Here is a 19,883-nt window from a genome sequence, read left to right as displayed (position 1 = left end):
TGTTGGCAGCTCACGGCTGCTCAGCTCGGGCTGACTCGAACCGCTGTTGCTCAGAGCTCAAACTCTTGAGCGAGCTCTTAACCAACTGAGCCACTTAGCCGGCCCTTACTTATCCACCTTAAAACTGGAAGTGTGTGCCCTTTGACCTACATCTCCCCATTTCCCCTCCCCCCACCTCTGGCTACCAGTGAGTTCGGCTTTTTTAGATTCCACATATAAGTGAGATCATGCAGTATTTGTCTTTCTCTTATTTCACTTGGCATAATACCTTCAAGATTCAGCCATGTTTTCACAAACGGCAAGGCTTCCTTTTTTACGGCTGAGTAATATTCACCCCCCCTCTCTATGTGTGTGTGTGTGTGTGTGTGTGTGTGTGTGTGTGTGTACCTATATATTTTTTCTATCCATTGATCCATTGATGGACACTTAGGTTTCCATGTTTTCGGCTATTGTAAATAATCCTGCAATGAACATGGGAATGCAGCTACCTCTTTGAGATAGTGGTTTTATTTCCTTTGGATAAATACCCAGAAATGGAATTGCTGGTAGTTCTACTTTTAATTTTTTGAGGAACCCCCGTACTGTTTTCCATTGTGGCTGCACCAATTTACAATCCCACCAACAGTGCACCTGGGTTCTCTTTTTCTCGGCATCCTCACCAGCACTTGTTATCTCTTGTCTTTTTGATAATACATGCTAAGTACTTTAAATGCATAATCTTATGTATTTCACTCAACAACCTAAGAGGTAGATAACATTATCTTCTAGTGTTACAGATAATGAAATTGAGGCTCAGGGAAGTGAAAACAGGTGCCCAAGATCATCTGGCTGGGAAGTGGTTGAGCTACGCCTAGCATCCAGATCTGCAAATGTTCATGTCAATTTTCTTTCCACTTCCTGATTCTTTCCGCTTTTAAAAAATAACTTAGTTCCAGTTTCCTTGGTATTCTCAATGGTGCTGCCCTGGGACCTCCTGGGCCACGGGGCCTCTCAGTCTGCCTCATTCCTGTGGGGTCATCAGTAAGACTCCTGAGTGGGGTGAGGGTCCGCCCCTTGTCATTTCAGGGTGCAGCTTCTCTGCTTGCCTCCTGCTCCATCCACTCACCCACTAGGGACTAACTCACTATATCTGCAACGCCTCCCCCAGACCCATGGCCCCACTACCTAGTGAAATCAAGATGTCTCTTTGCTAAGTTGTAGATCAGGATGGAATTAAGACCCTTTACTACAATTATTATCAATCATAACAAGACCAGCTATTCTGAATGCTAAGACACGGCATATAGCTCTTCCCTGTTATCTTATCAGACGTTTCAGGGATTGCTGAACACTGGCTCTGAATTAATACTTGTTCCTGGGGACCCAAAGTACCACCAGTCAGAGTAGGGGCTTTTAGAAGTCAAGTGATCGTGAAGTTTTATTCCAGTCTGTCTCTTAATGAGCCCAGTGGGTCCCTCCAGAACTGCGGTTATCTCCCCACTTCTGGAACTCATGGTTGGAATAGGCACATTCAACAACTGTCAGAATCCCACATAGATTTTGGGACCCACGGAGTGGAGGCTATTGTGGTAGAAGGGCCACGTGGAAGCCACCAGAACTGGCTCTATCTATGAAAATAGTACATCAAAGTTACACTGTGTTCCTGGTGGGGTCGCAGAGATGGGCGTCGCCACCAAGCACTTGGACCACGGAGGGGTGGAGATTCCTACAATATCTTCATTTGACTCACTTACTTGGTCTAAGAAGAGAATGGACGGGTGCTGGAGGATGACAGTAAATGATTACAAACTTAATCAGGTGGTGCTTCCAACTCGCAGCTGCTTTTCCAGCTGTGGTTTCATTGCTGGAGCAAATCAACACGTTGCCTGACACCTGGTATGCAGCTGTTGAGCTGGTGAACGCTTTGTTCTCTGTACCTTTTAGTCAAGACCGTCAAACCAGTTTGTGTTCGGTTGGCAAGGCCAGCATTCCATCACCACTGTCCGACCTCTGGGGTGTGTCAGCTCTCAGCTCTGTCACGAGCACCTCCCCAGGGACTTTGCTTGTCTTCCTCTTACAGAGGACAACGTGCTGGTTCATTCCATTGGTGGCATTCTGCTGACTGGGCCTGGTGAGCACGGTACATCGGGAAGACACTTGCGTGCCATAGGGCAGGAAACACATCCCACAGAAATTCAGGGGCCTTCCACTTCGATGAGAATTCTAGGAGCTCAGTAATTTGGGGCATATTGCAATATTCTTTCCAAGGGAAAGGACTGGTTGTTTCGTCTGTTAGCTCCTATGCACATGAACGAGACACAACCTCTAGGCACCTCTTTGGATTGGGGAGAAAACACATCCCTCATTTGGGCATGTTATTCTGACCCATGTATTGAATGGCCTGATAATCTGCTAGTTTTGAGTGGGGTCCAGAACAAGAGAAGGCTCTGGAACAGATCCCAGCCACCACCCGAGCTTCTCTGCCATTTGGACTCCATGACCCAGCAGGTCCAATGGTGCTCCAAGTGTCAGGGGTCAACAGAAATGCTGTTTAGAAGGTGCTTCTAGGTGACTCAGAGCACAGAGCATGAGAATTTTAAAGCCTGTTCCTGTGTCCTCTGTGGCCAACTAGTCTTCATTTGAGAGTACTTGAGAAACAATTTTTGACTTGCTACTGGGCTCTTGTAGAGCTTGAACCCTTGATCATGGGACACCAAGTTACCATGTACTCTGAGCTACCCATTGTGGACGCGGTATAACCTGACCCATAAAGCCTTCACACTGGGCACACGCAGCAGAGCTCCGCCATCACATGGGAGTTTGATGTTCATGAAGCACAAGTTCATGTTTACGCAAGACCTTAAGGCAAAAGTAAGTTGCATAAGGAGTGACCCAGATACCGGAAGCCCCTATTCTGTGCTAAAGCACCTTCTCGCTATCAATCTGTTTTTAGGGCTTCGTGGGGAGTTCCCATGAACTCCCAGTTAAGTGAGAAAGAAAATTTCCATCCTGGTTTAGAGATGGTTCTGATTGATATAGAGGTACCATCCCCAAATGGAGAGCTGTAGTATTCCAGCCCCACTCTGGGACTGTCCTGAAGGCCAGTGGTGAGGGGACATGCCCCCAATGGGCAGAATGTTGATCGTTCATTTTGTCCAGAAGGAGAGGTGGCCAGGGATGCAGGCCTATATTGATTTATGAACAATGGCTAACGATTTGGCTGGCTGGTCAGAGCACTGGAAGGAATACAATTGAAAACTGGCGACGAGAAGATCCGAGGAAGAAATAAGTAGATAGAGCCCTCCAAATTAGCACAGAGCTTAACGGTATTTGAATCCCATGTGAATGAATGGCCACCAAAGTCATCAAAGGGTGACCTCAGCAGAGGAAGAGTTTATTAACCAGGTAGAGAGGATGACCTACGCTGTGGGTATCCGGCAGCTCTGTTTCTCAGCCGCTCTTGTCATTATCCCACAGGCTCAGGAACCAAGCAGCCATGTGGGAAAAGATGAAAGTCGTGCATGGTCTCAGGATCATTTCCTTCCACCCACTAAGGCCACTCATCTATAGCCCTTGCTGAGTGCCCTATTTGTCAACAGTAGAAGCCAACACTGAGTCCTGATGCGGTTCCGTTCCCCAGGAGATCATCCAGCTACCTGGAGACAGATTGATTACATTGGACCACTTCCATCAGGAAATAGGGAAGCACTTTGTTCTATTGGGATAGATATTTACTCTGGGTGTGGATTTGCCTTCCGTGCCCTCGACGCTTCTGCCAAAGCGAACATCCATAGATCCACAGACTGCTTCCATCATTGACACGACAGTGAGTCTGCTGAGCTGGATGCTGAGACTCTACCATCTGGCCACTTGAACTCCTCACAATGGTGAATCAACAAGCAAAAAGGGGCTACTGCACCAGCTGGGGAGACTGACGCTGACTATCAAGGAGAAACTGGGGTGCTGCTTCACATTGGGGGCTAGGAGGTGTATGTCTGGAATGCAGAGGTCTCCTTGGTGTTTCTCATTAACTTCATGTTTTGTGATTTAAATCAATAAAATAACGACCCAATTCAGGTAGAACCTCCAGTGGCCCAAACTCTTCACAAATAAAGGCTTAGACCACCACGGAGGCAAAGGACCATGACTAGTCGAGAGGCTCGCTAGGAAAAAGGCAATATGAAATGAGTATTGGGAGAAGGTACTTGTAATTATCAGCTTCCACTATATAACCAGTTCACAAAGGACGACTGGAATAATTATGAGCATTTCTTCCTTATTTTTAACGTATTTATACATATATGCCAAACATTTTTGTTTTCTTTCTTTCTCTCATCTCCTTATCATCCAGCATAAGATGTGGCAACAGCAGTAAAATCTCTATCTCAGTGTTTAAGTTATAGGATTTAAAAGGAGTGCGGATCTTCCTTGGGTGTCCACCTCCTGGCCAGGTGTGTGTGTGTTTAGCTCTGTGGTGAAAGATCTGGGGTTCTGCATGAACCGCCAGCTTCAGACTGACCTCCGTCTGTCTGTACTGGTAGGTCCAGCTCTGCTTGTGGATTCAGTCCTGCCCCCTTCCCCCTCCCCCATTTCATACTCATCTTATCTTCCCACTTGCCTGACTTGTGTTCTCTAAGCTCCAGCATCAGAGGGAAAGATAACAGGCTCACAGAGACTGCTTGCAGCCTCACAGTTGTGCAAGGTCACGTCTCCACAACAGATCCCCTTCTCTCTCTGCCCCCTCTCTCTCTGAGTGGTCCAGTTTCTCTGGACCCTGATGGGTATGGCTTCCAAGCCATGGCTCTTGACGGCTACGTGATTCAAATTACTACTTGAGTGGGCATTAGGCCAGTACAACAAAACATGTGTGAAGGGTTTTACCTTCTTTCCTTAGGCAGTGCGTCCTGGACACCTCTTAGAGCAGGGGTCGGCAAACTGCAGCTTGCGAGCCACATGCGGCTCTTTGGGTACGTTCTGTCTCAAAAGTTTGCCGACCCCTGCTCTAGAGCAATGCTCAGTGCTGGCATGGGGATAGCCACACTCCACCCATCATCTGAAGCTATTTTCAGCTCAGGCAATGTCGACACTATACAATTATCAGAGGTTATTGTCAGAGTCCCAGAGGTCAGTCTTACGCAATCACAATTTTTCATCATTGTACACATGGTGTCCAAAACGGTTTAATTTCCCATTCATAGAGCAGTGGCCCCATTTTGAAATACCTGTCTTTTTTTTTTTTTGCCACCCTTCTCTCCCCACTAGCTGTCAGGAAAATGGAGAAGGGGGGGTTGAGTCATGATAAATGCTGGGCTTAATTATGTATGATTGAACCAAGAGTGAAACACCAGTTGTTACAGGTTGGATTCCCCTGGAGGTATACTCTAAGTGGAGATTTATGCATAAGAGACCAGTGGAGAAATGTCTCAAGATCAACACGTCTGTAGGGAGTCAAGGAACCAGGAGTGGAAAGTGGGGTGGGTGGAGTTGTCGTGCAGTTACAATGACACGTGGAGCTTTGGAGCTGGGGTGGCATCTCAGAGTTGTCCCACATTGGAGAAAGAGGGTTAGGCTTTTATACCACCATATTGACCAGTCATTGGCTGTAGATTGCCCAGGAAATGGCTTTGACCTTGGGCAAGGCAGCTTTCTCCAGCCAAGGGCAATGGCGGAAGTGAGGGGTGGGACTCAGCTGAGAGCTGTCAGCTACCAACAACCCCAGAAGCTGAGAAAACGGACATTTCAGTCCCAAATAATATCTAGCCCTGGAGCAAGTTGATTCCCTTGCTTCACAGAACAGTTTCTGAGAGGACTCCTCCAGAATGCCTTGGGCCTCTTTTCCTGGAGGAAACCTCACAGAAGGATCATTAGTGAGATGAACTTATTGCCCCAGTGACGGCAGCTGATTTTGAGGCCATGGCTGGTATTCATTGTCTCCTACCTCTCAACCACTTGATATCCCTCTCCTCCTTATGTAGTACCTGTGATGGTCTAGGTGGGCTACAGGTAGGGAAACCCAGATCCTCACCCCTGAGGGGCCTGAAACCTTGCTCGCCACACACTGCTCAGGCCGTGGTTGCCGCACTTGCCATTTACCATCAGATCAGGCAAAGGTGGACTGAGAGGTGTCCAGAAAATAACCCAGGAGCCAAATATGTTCCTTCCTGTTCCCATAACTGAATAAAAACCCTATCTTCTCCTGATGATCAGGGTCAATTTCTCCAGCCAGAGTGGTGATTCCTTTCTTTGTCTACTGATCTGTTTGCATGAAGAGCCTGAAATGACTGGACAGCAGCTGAGCTTGAAGTTTAATGGGGGCAGTTGTGTACGAAGGACCTCAGCAAAGCTTGTCTCTATAAAAGCAATGATAACATTGGACAGTATTGTCAAAAGCAGCCATTTCAGAACTCTGGAAATTAACCAAAGGCATATAATAAATTGAAAGACATTTATTCAAGAAAAACTACTGGGCCTTGGTTGACAATGGTGGGATCTGTGCCATTTTAACATGAGGCTGCTCCCATCTTCCTCTTCCCGGACCAGTGTGGCAGCAGCCTTGCTGCTGCTGGAGAGGGCTGATCTAATTTGGAGCTCCAGAGAAAAGCCCCTAGTCCAGGGGCGCTGTCCAGAGCGATTGCCATCTCTCTAGCAAACAATCAAGGAAGGCCAATATCACAGTTGCCCAGGGCTATAATATTGACTCGGGAAAGCAGCAGATGAGTCAAAAATTTAAAAGGGATCTAGGGAATAGGATAGCCAAAAGGGGCTTTGATAAGTCCCCACAGATTCCCAGGGATCTGGATGCCTGTGTAAATATGCGTGTTTCAGAAAGATCAGGAAGGGCCTCAGTTACCCACTTGTCCCCCGCTGACCATGGACCCTCGCACAAGCAGGGGGTAAGAGCCAGGATAGGCTTGCAAACTGCCCGGTCTTTGAAGGGGTGCCTCACCACGCCAACAGTAGGAAACCTCACTGGCTCAGTGTAGTTAAGCAAAACCTCTGACCAGCCATTGGCTGAGCGTGAAGCTATGCTCACCCCAGGTCAAATTATAGGAAGCCAGGTTTAACAATGAAAGAAAGAATTTTTTAAAAGCATAGATATTAGTGTTTATACACTGGAAGGAAGACAGATTCTAAATAATTTATCTAGGCAAGTCACTAAACAAACAAGTAAATGCTGCAACACTCCCTGGGGAAGGCAAATCAGAATCCAGATTTGTTATAATGTATTATCCACAATGTCCAATTTCTAACAAAAATCGCAAAACATACAAAGAAACAGAAATGCACAGCCACACACAGGAAAGACACCGACACCGTCTCTGAGGGACCCTAGCTTTGGACTTGGTAGACAAAGACTTAAAACCAGCTATTACAAACATGTTCAAAGATCTAAAGGAAATTGTGTTTAAAGAATTAAAGAAAGTCATGATAACATTGACTCATCACTAGAGAACATCAAAAAAGAGATACAAGGTATAAAAAATAATCAAATAGAAATACTAGAGTTGAAAAGTATAACAACTGAAAAGAAAAATTCACTAGAGGGGCTCACTGGCAGATTGGAGCTGGAAGAAGAAAGCCTTCAGCAAACTGGAATATAAAGCAATGGAAACTAAAGAACAGAAAGAAAAAAGAATGAATGAAATGAACAGAGCTTCTGAGATCCATGAGATCATCAGTGAAAGTCACAAAACTTTTTTGAAGAAACATAGTTACAAAGTTCCCCATTTTGATTAAAAAACATCAGTATATGCAAACTCTAATAGGATAAACTCAAAAATAAACCCGCACTCAGACACATCAAAGTCAAAGATTATGACATGTCATCAAAGACAAAATCTTGAAACCAGCAGCAGGAAGATGACTCACGCACAAGAAAACCACAATCAGATTATCAGCAGAAACCAAAGAGGCCAGGAGGCAAAAAGATGACACAATCCAAGTGCTGGAAGAAAGTCCAGAATTCTATATCCAGCAAAGTTACCTTTCAAACATGAAGGCAAAATGAAGACATTCCTAGATAAGCAAACACTGAAAGAATTCATTGCCTGTGGACATGCTCTGCAAAAATGTACTGAAAGATGTCCTTCAGGCGAAAAAGAAATGATACCAGATATTATCTTGAATCTGCATGAAGAAATAAAGAGCACCCATAAAAGTTATTATGTAGGTAAATGTAAAAAAATCATAAATGTGTTTTTACTCTTCTCTTAATTGATGTAAAACACAACTGCATGAAACAATTACTATAAACCTGTATTGTTAGGCTTATAACATACAAAGATGTAATTTATATGACAATAGTAGCACAAAAGAGAAGAAACAAAGGAGCTATTTTGGAGCAAAATTTCTATATTCCATTGGAATTAAGTTAGTTTTAATCCTCACTAGATTGTTTTAAGTTAACATGTATATTGTTATCCAATGACTAGGAAAACAATTCAAAAAATATAATTAAACAAAAAAGGAAATACAATAGTACTCTAACAAAGATCTATTTAACACAAAAGAATGAAGTAACAGAGAAACAGAGAAACAAAAGACATGAGGGATATAGAAAACAAATAACAAAATAGCAGACGTGTATCAGATCATACTAATAATTACATTAAATATAAATAAACACTCAAAAAGCAGAGATTGTCAGACTGTTAAAAACCCCAGGATTCACCGTTATGTTGTCTACAATAGATATACTTTATATTCAAAGACACAAATAGGTTGAAAGCAAAAGCACAGAAAAGATACTAAAAAACCAATAACCATAAAATAATTGAAGTGACTATATTAATATTGGAAAAATAGACCTTTAAGACAAAAAAAGTCACCAGAGACAAAAAAGGGACATTTTATAATGAAAAAGTGATGGATTAATCAAGAGAACATGACAATGCTAAACTTTTATCTGCCTCATAACAGAATTTTAAAATACATGAAACAAAAGCTCATATAAATGCAAAGAGAAATGGTTAACGTCACACCTATAGTGGAAGATTTCAACACCTCTATTTAAATAGTAGGACAAGTAGAGAGAAAGTCAGCAAGGACACCACACCATCAATGGACTTGACCTACTTGACATCTGTAAGACACTCTGGCCCCAAACCAGAGGTGCCTATTCGTTTCAAGTGTACATTGTATATTCTCTAAGATATACCATATTCCCATCCAGAAAACATGTCTTAGCAAATTTTCAAAAATTGAAATACAAAGTATGTTCTTCAATCCCCAAAAAATTAAATTAGAAAACGACAGAAGGAAATCTGGGAAATACAAAGGATTTTGAACTGAATGAAAACAAAAACACAACATATCAAAAATCTGTTGGATGCAACCAAAGGAGTGCTAAAGAGACAACAGATAGCTGAAATGTCTATGTTTGGAAAAAAAAAAAAAGACCTCAAATCAGTCATCTGATCTTTCGCATGAACATTCTAGAACATTAAGAGCAAACCAAATCCAAGGCAAGCAGAAAGACAGGAATAAAGATTAGAATGGAAATCAAGGTTGTAGAAAAGAAAGAAATAGAGAAAATGAATGAAAACAAAAGCTGGTTCTTTGAAAAGATCAACAAAATAAACAAACCTTTAGGTAACTTGATCAAGGAAAATTGAAAGAATATGCAGATCATCAAAATAATTAATGAAGAGTGACATAGTCTCTGTCCCTACAGAGTTTACTAGGATTATAAGGGAATACTGAGAACAACTTCATGCCAACAAGTTAGGCAACTGAGGAAATAGTTAAATTTCTGAAAAGACACACACAGATCACCAAAATTCACTCTAGAAAAAATAGAAAGTCCTATAATAAGCAAAAAAAATACATATTTTTTTAAATTGGGGAATTGGGGGAGGGAAACATCATTGGGGAATCAAGGAAGGGGAACAGACAAGTTGCTGTCCTTTTGTTCTTCAGTCTAGTTGTGGAGGACATCACTTCACTGGCCCACGTTGGTATTGTGTTCATTGTGCTCTTCACGGGTGAGGCAGATCGGTTGCCGGCTACTGGACGGCCGCTCACGGCAGCTCTTGGCAGCTCTCAGGGCTGCCAGCCGCTCATGCCTGCTGCCAGCCACTCACAGTGGCACAGCAGCCCACTGCAGCCGAGGCTGCAGCTTACACCTTCGCCGGCGACTCATGGCAGCCCAGCTCCAGGTTGAGCTGTTGTTCACAATCTTAGCTGTAGAGGGTACAGTGTCACTGGCCCTAATGTGGGATCTGCACCGGGACCCCGCTGTTCAGAGCTGGCATCCCAAGCCAGCTCTTAACCAATGCACCACTCGGCCGGCCCCACAAAAAAATTTTTTTGGTTAGTAATTAAGCCTTCCCACAAACAAAACCCCAGGGCCAGATAGCTTCACTGGTGAGTTCTATCAAATGTTTAAAGGAGAAATAGCATCAATATTCCATGAACTCTTCCAGAAATAGAGGAGGAAGGAACATTGCTCAACAGACAAAGACACCACAAGAAAATAAAATTACAGATGAATATCTCTTACTAGTAGAGATGCAAAAATCCTCTACAAAATATTAACAAAGTGAATTCAGCAACATATAGAAATGATTATATACCGTGACCAAGTGAGGCTCGTCCCAGGAATGCAAGGCTGGATTAACATCCAAAAATCAATTATAATGTAATGCACCATAATAATAGAATAAGGAACAAAACACACCTGACATCTCAATAGATACAGAAAAAGCATTTAACAAAATTTGACATGCATTCATGATTAAAAATAAACTCCCAACAAACTTGGAAGAGATGGGAACTTCATCAACCTTGATCAAAGGCATTTACCCAAATCCCGTACCTATGGCCACACTTAATGGTGAAAGAATGAATGCTCTCTCCCCAAGATCAGGAAAAAGGCAAAGTTTCTCACTCTTACTGCTACTAGTCAACATTGTACTCAAACTTTTGGACAGTGCAATCAGATACAATAAAGAAAAAACATCCAGATTGGAAAGAAGGGAGTAGAACTGTCTTCATTCCAGATGACATGTTCTTACATGTAAAAAATCCAAAGGACTCCACAAAACTTCTACTATAGTTCAGCAAGGATGGAGAATACAAGGTCAACATACAAAAAGCAATTGCATTTCTGTTATACTGGCAGTGAACAATCTGAAAACGAAATTAAGAAAACAGTTCCACTCAGTAACATCAAAAAGAATAAAACACTTAGGAATACATTTAATAATAGAAGTGCAAGACTCGTGCAGTGAAAGCTACAAGACATTGCTGAGGGAAATTAAAGACTATCTAAATAAATAGAGACATTTCATGTTCACAGATTAGAAGAATCAATATTGTTAAGATGGCAATTCTCCCCAAATTGATCTACAGCTTCGACACCATCCCTATCAATATCCCAGTGGGCTTTTTGCAGAAATTGACAAGCTGATCTTAAAATTTACATGGGAGGGAAAAAAGCCCAGAATAGCAAAAACAATTTTGAGAAAGAGCAAAGTAGGAGGACTTTCACTTTCCAATTCCAAAACTTACTAAAAAGCTTTGTTAATTAAGACAATGTGAAGGTGGCATAAGCACGGACATATAAATCAGTGGAACAGAACTGAGAGCCCAGTGATAAGTCCTTACTTTTACGGTCAATTGATTTTTGATAAAGGTGCCAAGGCCATTCAATGGGGAAAGGACAGGCTTTTCAACACAGTGTGCTGGGCCAACTGAATATCCACACATAGAAAGATAAGCTGAGATCTCCACACCATGCCCCCAAATTAACTCCAAATGGACTGTAGCCATAAATGTAAATGCTAAAGCTATAAACCTTTCAGACGAACACACAGTAGAAAACCTTCATCACCTTGGGTTAGGCAAAGTTTTCTTAGATTCAACACACTCTATAAAAGAAAAAAATGATCGCTTAGGCTTCATCAAAATTAAAAATTGTTTGTACTTCAAAAGACATCATTAGGAAAATGAAAAGACAAGCCGTAGCCTGAGAGGAAATATTTGCAAATCACATATCTGATGAAGGACTTGTGTCCAGAATATATAGAGAACTCAATAAGAGGACAAACATCCAATTAAAAAATGGGCAAAAGAGTTGAATAGACATTTCACCAGGGAAGATAAACAAACGGCTAATAGGCACTTGAGAAGATGCTCACCATCATTAGTCATTAGGGAATTGCAAATGAAAACCACAATGAAATACCACTTCACACCCACTAGAATGGCTATAATTAAAAAGATAGACAATAACAAATGTGAAGTAGAATGTGGAGCGATGGGCTCTCTCGGCGAAGGCTGGTAGAAATATAAAATCGTACAGCTACTTGGGAACACGGGGTGGCATTTCCTTAAAATGTTAAGCATAAATTTACTAAATGATCCCAAAATTCCACTCCTAGGTATTTACCCAAGGGAAATAAAAACACAAGTTCACACACAACTTGCATGTAAATGCTCATAGCAGCTTAATTTCTATCAGCCAAAAAGTAGAAACAGCCCAAATGTCCCTTAACTGGTGAACGGATAAACCAAAACGGAAAGCTATTCATCAATAAAGAGGAATGAAGTGATGATATATGCTACAATGCGGATGGACCTCAAAAACATATTAGGGAAAGGAAGCCAGGCACAAAAGACCACATATTGTGTGATGTCACTTATATAAAATCTCCAGAAAAGGTAAATCTATAGAGACAGAAAGTAGATTCACGGTTGCCTGGGGCTGGGGTTGCAATGGGGATTGAGTGTAAATGCAGATGAAAGCTCTTACTGAGATGATGGAAATGTCATAGAACTGGGTTACGGTGATGGAGGAATTGAAAATCATTGACTTGTGTACTTCAAATGGATGAATTTTAATGACGCCATGAAGCTGTTCAAGTTTATTGGGACTCTTTCTGTGTCCCTGGGAGAAGGGTCCCCCTTTGAGAACCAGGACCTCTGTAGCCACAGGGTGCTGAGTTGCAGGAAAGGGTCACGAATTCTCCAAATAGGCCGTAGGGGCTGATTATTAGCAGGGCCATTCCTGTTTCCACCCTTGGTTCCTGGACGCAGGTATTTTTCCTATAGGGGCAGAACACCATACAGTGGTCATCCATGTAGGGTGTACGTGTCCTGGAGGACAGCATCTGGGTCTTATAGGGCGTCACCTTCAAGCTTGCATCTCAGCTGTGCCTTCAACAAGCCATTGCCCCTCCTACGCCCTGCAGCTTTTGGATGGGCTTGTCCGTGATGGCATCAGTGGGCACTACCGCCATGTTTGCACCATGCCATGCCTCCTTTGCTGGGATTTTGTGTGGCTCCTGTGTTGGTGGATCAAACACTCTGCAAACTTTCAGGTGGGGTTGGGGTGGGGCTGGCTGAGGCTTTGTGGGGTGGGGCTGGCTGAGGCTTTGAGGCTTTTTTGGATGTGACGCTTCATTTTCTGTATCAACTTGGAGGGTGTTTTGAGGTGAGATTAACATTTAAGACGCGAACTTCAGGTAAAGAAGATTGCCTCCACATGTGGGTGGGCTTTGGCTGAAGGCCTGAGTAGAAAAAGACCAGCCTCCTGGAGCAAGAGGAAATTTTCAGCGGTCTTCGGGCTTCATCTGCTCCATCGCGTCTCCTGGGCCTCAGCCTGCTGGTCCATATTGCACATCTGAGCATGACAGTTTCCATAACTTCATGAGCCAATTCTCTATAATAAATCTCCCTCTCTCTCCAGGGCGGATGGGTCCAATGTAGTCAATTATTTGCTACCGAGTGGCTGGTTGTCTTCTCAAAGGATGTGCTGTATCAGAAGTTCAGTTTTGGCTTCAGTTGCTGGCAGGTTGGACAGTCTGCCTGGGGTAGCGGGCGGCCAAGCTGCTGGGCCCATGGCTGCTCTGATCATGTGCCCTGTCCACACCGAGATGACCGCTACAGGGGTTGGCTGAATCAGCTGGCCCAGTCATCTTGTCTCCTCAGAGACGTATTGCCTCTTCTGTGGTAGAAGCTCTTGGATGGGGTTCACCTGTGTGCCGAGGCCTTCCTATGTCATGACCTCCCCCTACAGTCTGCCCACGTGCTTCTTCCTCGGACTGCCTCCTTCCTGGTGGGATGTTTTTCTTTCTGGGCTCCTGAGAAGCTAGTCAGACCATTTGCCATTGCTGAAGAGTCCATATGTATCTGAGCCTCGAGCCACTATTCTTTCCATACAAAGTGGACGACAGGGCTGGAGAATTTCTCCTGACCGCTGCACCAGCTGTGGGTAAGTCATAAAAGACTGTTCTAGCATCCACCTGGCTGTCTCTCGCTTTGGAGGCCTGAGCCATCATGTAAGAAATCCAGCTACTCGGATGCTTTTTCTGTGGGACAGACCACATGGAGGGACACATCTGGATAGAGAGATGCCCAAGGGGCACCCACGGGTCCAGCTCCCCACGGTTTGCCTTTGCAGCCCAGATGGGTTAGTGAGTGGCCCGCTTATGATTCCAGCCCCAGCCTGATGTACCAGATCTGCCCCGGCTGAGAAGTCAGCCTTTTCAGGGCTCTGCAGTCCTCCCGATGAAGTCCTGGGCCAGATCCTCAGCTCCGTCTGCACTCCAGCTGCAGGAGACGGAGCCTCTGATTTACACTGTGCGGTGCAGGAGGAGACCCTCTGGTTATCTTAATTAGCCTTTAATTGGTGATTAACCACCCTCAGGCTTTGCTTGTTTTCCTCCAGTGCTTCAGTTGCCCCCAGCAACAGCGTTCAATTCCATAGCCAGTGGGAGGACTATTCCCTTGGTTCTTGGGCTTCTCCTGGGCATTCCTCTCTGCCGCTCTTAATTACACCTCCGCCTCATGCCAGGGGCTGTCAGTGCCCCCGTCACCAGCGACAGAGTCCTCATTGCCAGCCATCTGGTGGCGGAGCCAACTCCAAAATCCCGTTTCAGAGATACTTGGACCACTCCTGGTACCATCTGTTGCAGGTTGGGTTCCCTGGCATTTAGCCTCTGAGATGAAGATTCGGATCAGGAAATCTTTGGGGGAGAGTCATTGAGACCAGCCTATTGGGAGGGGGGAGCTGAAGGAAGTGGGGTACGGCAGAAGAAGCTGAGCTGCCACGCCGTCAGAGCGAAGGCCTCTGTCGGTTGTAAAGGGCTGCCCGTCAGAGCTCACATGAGGAAAAGGATGTGAAGCCTTTGGGTCCCTAAACCAACTGGTCCTTCTATGTGGGCTGCCCCTGCCTGGTAAGGGGCTGTGATGGTGGGTGAGCATTTCTTTTTGGATGAGTGTCACCCCCAGAGAGGACTCCGGTGAGCTGGGGAATGACTGCCCCCAGCCTGGGGTCGTAGAGAGTGAACCCAGGCAGAGCATCACAGCACCTATGTCCATGGTGAGCTTATCTGTGCATCTGCTATCAGGTTAAGACCTCAGTTTGGACTCTAGGATAGAGACCTGAGGTACATTTGGATAACTTCCTGGAAATCCTAGGAGAAACAGTCAGAAGACCACCATTTTGGTAATCAGTCTTCATGGGTTTCATGTGCCATGTTCTGAAGGACTTACGCTTGGCAGTGGTAAAGGCTGTGACTTCTTTTTTAATGCTGGAAAAATGAAAGTCTCAAAGCCCCACATCCAGGGCCACCTAAGGCAGAAATAAACAGGGGTAGTCTTTTACAAAATTGTACACATTGCATTTGTCAAATTCTATACTCGCTCACTGGTTTATAAGCCAGTACCAGTAAGTACCTACCACATACCAGGTACTGTACTATGAGGTTAAAAGATGCTTCCTGGGAGGTTGTTTTGACAACCAAACATCCTGGCTTTGGGGACCCACTCAGTGAGGTCTTGATGCGGCCGTCAACCACAGATCCTCACTCCCTCCCTACCTGGACAATAGAACACTACCCCTGCCTCCCACAGATGGTTGAGGGGGGCACATGTCCTAAGCTGAGACAATCCATGCCCTTTCCTTGTGTTGATGTACAGAAGCAAGGAGAAAACAGATCCCTTATACTGTAGATTTTCACCTGGTATGATAGGAGCATAGCGTTCCCAGAGGCGGTGTCTATAACAGGAAGAAAAAAAATGAGGGAAACCAAGAGTGAAGCAGAGATAAGAAGGAAGGAGTGGGGAGAGTCAGAAGGAGGGAGAGAGAAAAATAGTGTTTGAGCCCTACATTTCAAAAGTCTGTGAATTCTTAAACTGTCTTTCTTTCCTAAGCCAATTTGAGTTGTATTTCTGTCGCTTGCCATCTCAAGCGTGCTGACTGGCTCTCACCGTAGGGTCTGCAGCTGGTCCCCGCGGCTGGCTCCATGTACGGCACACACTTTCCAGTTCACCAAGAGCTCTCAGGTACAGGGCCCTTTCACCCCGTGGGGCAGAGACCATAATGCATGTATCCTCCTTGTACAGACGAGGGCACAAGCTTTGCGAGATTTTAAAACATGTGATGGGTAGGAAAATGTGTTGTAAGGTAAACAGTACTCTACACTGGGGTCTTTTATTGGCACGGATAGAATCGCTAATGTCACCTGTAGAACCGCACACCTCACTCAAGGTGCCTCCGGTGCCCTTGCCTCCTCAGGAGCATGGACTCAGGTGCTTCTCAAAAGTGGGGCTGGGATTTTCCAGAGTCCAACGGCTCAACACAAAGGTGGCACAGAGCAGGCGCTCATCCAAAGCGTCCTGAATGACCCGGGCAGCCTGCAGTCCAGCAGCGGCCCCCCAACGGGCAGCGGTGGAGGTAGGGGGTGCATGGTGCATGCTAGGGCAGCACTGGGAGGCCAGGGTGGACACAGCGCTGCCTGTCCCTCCACTGTCCTGGCCCTTCATTCCTCCCCTGATAAAATGGGGAGGTGTCACCCCTGATGCTTGTTCTATCCAGATCCCCTCGGCTTTCACTGCTTCCATGGACACTGACCAGAGGCTCCCCAACTGCACGTTATGTGACTCTGGCTGCGGGGCGGGGGGTGGGGAGCACTGCCCCAGAGCAGCCCTCTGTGAGCCTCCGTGGGACAGTGGAGACAAGTTCCGTGGGGCCTCCCAGTAGGACTGAGCCCCAGCGGCCCGCAGGGGAAACTGCTCATTTAGGCTCCCTGTGCGGGTTCCTTCCACTCGCACCTCCTCACCCCTGCAGAGGCTTCCTGGAATTGCTTCCCAAATAAACCAGTTTTACTCGGATCCCAGTTCCAGGCAGAGGGGTTGGGCTTTCTTGTCTCTGAGGTTTGTAATGGTGACGACAGACCCTTGCATTTGCTGATGAAGAGAACCCAACCCAAGTGGCCCAAGTAAAAAGAAAGGGGATTGGTTGACTTGTGCCCTGAGGCACCTGGGGCTGGCTGGACCCAGAGTAGTCTCTGTCTCTCTTCGAATGTCGCCCTGGGTCTCTCCACTGGTCCCTCAGCAGCTCTGGGCACAGGTCCTTCCAGCTTCAAGTTCCAATGAGAGACAGTGTCTGTTTCGCAGGGAGAGGACACAGTCCTAGCTAGCACTGATGGTGGTTGGCGGTTGGCTTGAGTTCCAGAACCTCTCACACTGGCCAGGGGAAGGGCATCCTGTGGTCCGCTGGCCCCTGAAGTTGGGGAAGGGGTTCTGCCACTCAAACCTCAATGACTCAGAGTGGGGAGGAGGGTTGTTCCCCAACAGGAAAACTGAAGTGCTGTCAACAAAAGGAAGGGGGTGGCAGTTGGGTCTGCAAAAGTAACTGCAGGGCCGGCCGAGGGGCTCAGTTGGTTAAGAGCTCGCTCAAGAGTTTGAGCTCTTGAGCAACAGCGGTTCGAGTCCCAGCCCAAGATGAGCAGCCGCTGAGCTGCCAACAGGTAGCAGGATGGCTCAGCTAAAAAAAAAAAAAAAAGTAACTGCACATATCAGCCCCCACAGAGTGCTGGACAGAGAGACAGGAAGCTGGCACAACCCGACTTGAAGACCCTTGTCGCTGTGGGGCAGACACATGGCAGAACAGGGCAAACACAGCCTTTGGAACTGGGGAAAACCACATGCCCTCACAGCTCCCCCACTTCCTGGGCATAAATTCTCTGATCCTCAGTTTCCCCAATTGTCAAATGAGCCATGACAGAATAAGCTGAGATGTCAAGGCCACTGAATTCTATGCCTGGCACACAGCTGGCGCTTGGCCAGTGTTGGTCCTTTCTGTCTTCAAGTTTTTTGTTTTGTTTTGAGTTTGAAAAGAAGCCAGTGCCAGTGAGATTTCCGAATGAGTTGCTGGTGTGTGAGGGAGTTGCAGGGTCCCCACAGCGGCACCTCCCCTTGTGGGACTTGAGAATGCTTTCTGCCTGATGCACCCGTCACATCTCAGGCTCTGTCTGTCATACTAGGTGCTTGTCTCTCTCCTTGACAAGGCAGCCACAATCGGTGCTGATGAAACTCCCGCTGCGAGCTCCAGGGGGCTGCAGACCGGCCCAAGAGACTCCACAGCCCCACTCACCCCAGTTTCTCTCCCTGATGCAAATAACAAGTGCTGAGATGCTCTGTTCACGTCAGAAGAAAATGAGTCGGTCTTTACATCCAGGCTTTGAAAATTGCTCAGGGCACTCCTGCTCAGACACCCTTGAGTAAAAGGGGGGAAAATTAGTGAAATGTGGAATAATTTGAAGAAATTAGACCTAGTTTGTCCGAGATTAAGGATAGCTCTTAATTAAGTGGTCCAATCTTTCTTGCTGGGGAAAAAAAATCACTTCAGCCCTTAATTTTCTTAAGCATGCCTGTAAGGACGTATGTGCGAAGGCTTCTGGGGGTGTTTATTAGGTCGTTTTATGTTAATCACCCATGGCAGTGCTTGTCAGGAGAAATTGCAGGCATTTCACTGAATTCTCAATCAGCCACTGTAAGAGCTCACCCGGAATCTTCTCCGAAGTCCACGAGCGTCTCCAGAGGGGAGGAAATTTCCATTCCCCTTGATGCCTTTGGACAGGCAAGGCCCAGGCGGCCACAGAGTGGGGGTCCAGGAGCCTCCTTGGCTTGATGCACAGCAGGGATCTAGACCCTTCAGTGACCCCGTGGCCCCCACAGGTTGTATATGTGTCCCAGCTTCATGAGAGAGTGGAAAGGGGTCAGGCAAGGGGCTAGGGAGGGGTCTGAGAGAAGAAAGAAGGGAAGAACATTCCAGAAGCTCCCAAAGAAAAGAACAGGAGACTCTGAGAGGGCTGTGGGGTTGGGACGGCGCATGCAGACACGAGGGTTGAAGCAGGAGTGACCCTGGAGGTGAAGCGTCAGGGGCGAAGGCCCGTTGAGTTCAAGGAGGCCTGTGGTGAGCAGGACGGAAGGCGGAGGAAGGTGAGGGTCGAGACCACATCGGAGAGGTTGGTGAGGCCTATCCTGCAGCGTTTTGTCAGCAGCTGGTAGGGACTTGAGATTTTATTCCGGGGGTTTTAAGCAGAGGAATGACGCTGTGATTGATCAGCGGTGCCGGGGCTGGGGCCAGACCATGTGCAGGACGCGGCCGTGTGGGTGAGGGACAGTGGCAACTGGGCCACCATAAGAGCTGCTCCACTGAGCATGTGAAATTGCCACGTTTGATGGCCGTGATTAGATGAAGTTGAACCCAATGTTTGGGGCATAGAATGAAAATGTTTAGTGGTGGACAGGTGTGTGTGTATGCGTGTGTGCATGTGTGGGGTCAGAGGTTACAGAGCCCTGACAGAAAACAGAGCCTTACTCAGGTGGTTCAGGTGACCGAAGGTGAATCACAGGTATTGAGATAAGAAGATGAATCACAATTTTCCGGCCTCCAGCCTGTCCTGTGTCCGGACCTGTTTTCCTTCCCGCTCACCGGGCTCTTTGCATGCCTGTCCCAAAGGAGAGGGTGGGCTGCTTCCTGCCGTCAGCGCGCCTCCCACCAGGAGAAAGGACACCCCCGTACTCTGAATGCAAACGCTGCTCAGACCCCACTGTGGGGGGCCCCGCCCCGCTCTGGGGTCACTCCCCTCCATCCCTCTGCTCTATGACCC

Source organism: Hipposideros armiger, unplaced genomic scaffold (genome assembly GCF_001890085.2).
Source record: "Hipposideros armiger isolate ML-2016 unplaced genomic scaffold, ASM189008v1 scaffold_43, whole genome shotgun sequence".
NCBI lineage: Eukaryota > Metazoa > Chordata > Mammalia > Chiroptera > Hipposideridae > Hipposideros > Hipposideros armiger.
The sequence above is the reverse complement of the archived record's forward strand: the minus strand, read 5'-3'. Positions refer to the sequence as shown.